General features: G+C 36.8%; 1 long non-coding RNA gene across 1 annotated transcript; it reads left to right on the top strand.

Annotated features, from left to right (window-relative positions):
• Positions 1 to 2038: 2038 nt before the first annotated feature.
• On the top strand, positions 2039 to 3630 carry LOC148292366 (uncharacterized). The gene is made up of 3 exons (XR_015826426.1): positions 2039 to 2115; positions 2223 to 2351; positions 3539 to 3630. It is a non-coding gene; the product is annotated as an uncharacterized LOC148292366 (long non-coding RNA).
• The last annotated feature ends 1776 nt before the right edge of the window (positions 3631 to 5406 follow it).

Genomic DNA, 5406 nt, shown 5'->3' with positions numbered 1-5406 from the left:
GGTGGATTTCTGGGTATAAAAAGAAAAATCAGGGCTAACTCATAAAAATAACCAAATCCCTTGGTGCGTTGGTACTGAAAATATTTGATGTCATTTGTTAAACATGAACCCTTTTAAAAGAAACACACACACACATGAACGTGATGGCTCTAGTAGTATATATGTCACAGTTAGAAGTGGTGTTGTTCCCTATTCATAAGAGAGGCTGGGTGTCGGCAAGGATCAAGCATGTTTATTTTTAACTTTCTTTTGAATATGTTGTATTTTATGCGGAGAGATAAAAAACTTGGGCCCCCCGCATTTACATGTTAATATAAATAGTATTATTATACGTGAATAAGTTAGGGCAACTATGTTTAGTTTTAACATGTAATATTTGAATATTTATGTAATTTTTATACTAGTATTTTATATATTGAACTCCCAGACTTGCAATTCTAGCTTTGTCCTTGAAAGAAGCGGTTTCTTTTGGGGTAATAATGACTTGTTTCAGTTATTGGGCTGGGCCCAAATGAATGCATCAAACTTTAAAAGGTATAACATGCAACTAAAACGGTGCGTATTGTGATTAGGGCACCTAACGTCATCTTCTTCACTAGTTAGCCGCGTCTTCTTCTCTGCAACTCAATATTCGCAGCAGCTGCAAGCGCAAGTAAGTTCTTTTCTTCTTCATTCTTCCTTCTTCCTCCTCCTTCTTCCTCTTCTCTTTTGGTTGCCGTCAAAATTACCCCTTGACGTATCGGGACCGTATCGCGAGCGTATCTATCGATGGAGTATAGGATACGTAACAATGCCGTATCGGATACATAACGATGCCATATGAGTCAAACATGAACAATTTCTGATATCTCGTTCTGTAGGTGAAGGACCCGCTAGTTATCTCTCTGCTCCTCCTCCTCCCACTCAAGCAAAGGTGAACGGTCATGGTGGTCCAGGCGGCCAAAGATGAAGCCTACCTCAAGGCTGTCATTCCCAAACGCATCAAACTCTTTGAGTCCATCTAGGCAGAGCAACGTGCTGCTCGACAGTCTCTCCCTTCTTTCGATCCTATCAGGTAAACCCTAAACCCTAAACCCTTTAACGTGAGTAACGTGAGTACCAAGCAACTCCTAAAGTGAGGATTTTTTAGGATTACATTGTCGGACGGGAAGGTGAAGGAGGGCAAGAAGTGGATAACTTCCCCATTTGAAATTGCAAGTGAGATTTCAAAGAGTTTGGCTTCAAATGCTTTGATTTCTGAGGTCAATGGGGTTATATGGGACATGAACAGGCCTTTGGAGGGCGATGCTGAGCTTAGGCTCTACACATTGGACTCATTCGACAACAATGAGGATGTACGCCACACTTTCTGGCATTCTAGCTCCCACATTCTTGGACAGGTAGGTACCAAGAGTTATTGCCGAGATTTTTGGTTTGGTTTTGGTTTACTGTATTGATTTGATTTGGATCGGATGCATAACAAGTTTCCATACCGTGCAGGCACTTGAGGTGGAGTACGGATGCAGGCTCTGCATCGGTCCGTGTGCCAGAATTGAAACAAGACACGATATGTGTGCCACAAGCAAAGAGGTTTTTAAATGATAGTTGTTAATATAAATGTAAAGAGGTTTTTGCCTTCTTCTTTGGTTGACCAATATGTTGCCTGGAATTTTGGTTGGGTATGTGGTTTCCTTCGCGTGCAATTCAACTACTAGGATAGTTCAAGTTTTGTGATCCCAGTTTTGAGAAGATGTTTTCTTTTTATGGTCTTCAAAAATATATTTCGCGGTTTTTGCTATGTGTTTTTGTAGTTTCTCATTTGGTTCCCTTATGGAATGATTGAATGCAATCGCAGGGTTTCTACTATGATGCATTTTATGGAGATTTTGGCATGAATGATGAACACTTTAAGCAAATCGAATCATGGACAGAGAAGGCTGTTAAGGTGTTGTTTGTTTTCTTGTAATAGAATTCATGTAAACTTGTTGTATGGAGGAAACTGTTGCTCCTTCATTTCTTGTTATGAATCCTTGACTGGTTAGTTGTAATATATTTCCCCAGGGGAAACAACCTTTTGAACGCATTGAAGTATCAAGGGAACAAGCCCTTGAGAGGTTTTGTGATAATAAATTCAAGGTAAGGGAAGGTGCTTAGTTTAGTTTCTAATCAATAGAATGATTTTCTTTTTAAAACTACTTCTCATACATGCATTCAAAATTGATTTAAGATTTATTTTTGCTTAGGTTGAAATCATCAATGGTCTTCCAGCGGACAAAACTATAACTGTATATAGATGTGGCCCTTTGGTTGACTTTTGTCGTGGACCCCATATACCAAATACATCATTTGTGAAAGCATTTAAATGTTTGAAGGTATGTGTTCTTTGTATGTTAGAGCCGTAGTTTGTAAGATTTTCTTTCATCTTGTTATTAATGTATTTAACTCATGAATTTGCAATCCCAGGCTTCTGCAGCCTACTGGAGGTGTAACAAAGATCGTGAAAGTTTACAGAGAGTTTATGGAATATCTTATCCTGATAAAAAAAACGTTTGCAGGTGACATTATGTTTTTGACATTCCATAACTTCGGTTTTGGTTTTTCTTATCTTCTTTCTTGTATCAGCTACTGTGGCTATATTTCTGAGTGTTTGTTAAATTTAAAGTTCCTTGTACAAATTGATGTCAAATGAAAAAGTGTGCATAGCTGTTCCCTTTACAGATTGGTGGATTTCTGGGTATAAAAAGAAAAATCAGGGCTAACTCATTAAAATAACCAAATCCCTTGGTGCGTTGGTACTGATAATATTTGATGTCATTTGTTAAACATGAACCCTTTTAAAAGAAACACACACACACATGAACGTGATGGCTCTAGTAGTATATATGTCACAGTTAGAAGTGGTGTTGTTCCCTATTCATAAGAGAGGCTGGGTGTCGGCAAGGATCAAGCATGTTTATTTTTAACTTTCTTTTGAATATGTTGTATTTTATGCGGAGAGACAAAAAACTTGGGCCCCCCCGCATTTACATGTTAATATAAATAGTATTATTATACGTGAATAAGTTAGGGCAACTATGTTTAGTTTTAACATGTAATATTTGAATATTTATGTAATTTTTATACTAGTATTTTATATATTGAACTCCCAGACTTGCAATTCTAGCTCTGTCCTTGAAAGAAGCGGTTTCTTTTGGGGTAATAATGACTTGTTTCAATTATTGGGCTGGGCCCAAATGAATGCATCAAACTTTAAAAGGTATAACATGCAACTAAAACGGTGCGTATTGTGATTAGGGCACCTAACGTCATCTTCTTCACTAGTTAGCCGCATCTTCTTCTCTGCAACTCAATATTCGCAACAGCTGCAAGCGCAAGTAAGTTCTTTTTTTCTTCATTCTTCCTTCTTCCTCCTCCTTCTTCCTCTTCTCTTTTGGTTGCCGTCAAAATTACCCCTTGACGTATCGGGACCGTATCGCGAGTGTATCTATCGATGGAGTATAGGATACGTAACAATGCCGTATCGGATACATAACGATGCCGTATGAATTTGCAATCCCAGGCTTCTGCAGCCTACTGGAGGGGTAACAAAGATCGTGAAAGTTTACAGAGAGTTTATGGAATATCTTATCCTGATAAAAAAACGTTTGCAGGTGACATTATGTTTTTGACATTCCATAACTTCGGTTTTGGTTTTTCTTATCTTCTTTCTTGTATCAGCTACTGTGGCTGTATTTCTGAGTGTTTGTTAAATTTAAAGTTCCTTGTACAAATTGATGTCAAAAGGAAAAGTGTGCATAGCTGTTGCCTTTACGGATTGGTGGATTTCTGGGTATAAAAAGAAAAATCAGTGCTAACTCATAAAAATAACCAAATCCCTTGGTGCGTTGGTACTGAAAATATTTGATGTCATCTGTTAAACATGAACCCTTTTAAAAGAAACACACACACGCATGAACATGATGGCTCTAGTAGTATATATGTCACAGTTAGAAGTGGTGCTGTTCTCTCACGACATTTGATAGAAAGTGGACACCTGTCTTCTTAGTTATTAGCTGTTGGGGTGTGTTTGTGAGATACGTTAACTGAAAATAAATGGTGCTGTTTGAAGTGCAATAGTTTCAAGCAATACAAGTTGGTGTAATTTTATGAAAGCAATGATGTCGAGGACATGAACTTTTCATACCCTCTTCAACATAAGTTAACATGTAAATCTGTGATGGTCAGATTATTGTACTTATTAAATTACTTGATTTTCTTACAAACACGTACCTTTTTTCTGCAGCAACACATACAGAAACTAGAAGAAGCAAAAAAATATGACCACAGAGTGTTGGGTAAAAATCAGGAGCTTTTCTTTTTCGACCCAGTTAGGTATGTATTGAGTTCTTATTTCTTAATTTTTTTAAGTGACCAAGAGAGATCGATTTTCATTTGATTATTTCCGCTCGTCAATTGCAGCCCAGGAAGTTGCTTCTTCCTCCCTAAAGGGGCTCGGATTTGTAATAAATTAATGGAGTTCATAAATAAGCAGTATAGAGAGAGGGGATATGAAGAGGTTGGTGGTCAATGTTCAGTTGTTGCAATCAACCTTTTAATCTTAAATAATATGCTCATTGTTTTCTTTGCTTTGGTAGGTTATATCACCAAACTTGTACAATATGAAACTCTGGGAAACATCAGGTCATGCTGAAAAATACAAAGACAATATGTTTTCAGTGGAGGTTAGTTTTGATATGAAGACTTAATACCATTGTGTTTGTTTATGTTAAAGCAACTGTATGCTTAAAAGTAATCTTACTGTGAGGGATCAAGTACTGGGAAGACAGATTGATGGATAAACATAAAAATTATATATATACTAAAACTGAATAAAAGTTGCTGTTCTTAGTGCCTGTTTGGCATTGCTTATTTGGGGTGATAAGTGATTTTAAAAAAAATTTGGGAAGCCCAACCCGTTTGGTAAACTGTGAGAAAATCACTTATTGTTAAAAATTGCTGTGAGAGAAAGCTATAAGGGAAAGCAGCTAATGAGGTGCTGTCATTTTCTGATTATTCAGAAATCAGTTTCGAAGAGGCGTTGGGTTTAATGATTATGGAACAAATATTTTCTGATTTTGTTGAAATCAATATCAACAACACTTTTAACAAAAATTTTACCAAACGCCAAACTGCTTTCTCTTACAGCTGATTTCTCTCACAGCAAATCTAACAGCGATTATTTTCACAGCACAGCAATGCCAAACTAGCCCTTAGACTATTCATTTTAACAGTGAAATGCCGTTTGTGCCCCTACTTAAATTATATTATATATCTATATATATAAAGCAAAAGGAAGAGAATGGTGAAACATTCAAAATACTAGAAAATGCCCTTGGTTAATGCAAACATTAAGAATTGAAATTATTAATTAAATGAGGATAATATGGT

This window comes from Prunus avium, chromosome 8 (genome assembly GCF_965620075.1).
Source record: "Prunus avium chromosome 8, drPruAviu1.hap1.1, whole genome shotgun sequence".
NCBI classification, from domain to species: domain Eukaryota; kingdom Viridiplantae; phylum Streptophyta; class Magnoliopsida; order Rosales; family Rosaceae; genus Prunus; species Prunus avium.
This window is presented reverse-complemented; position numbering and strand designations above follow the sequence as displayed.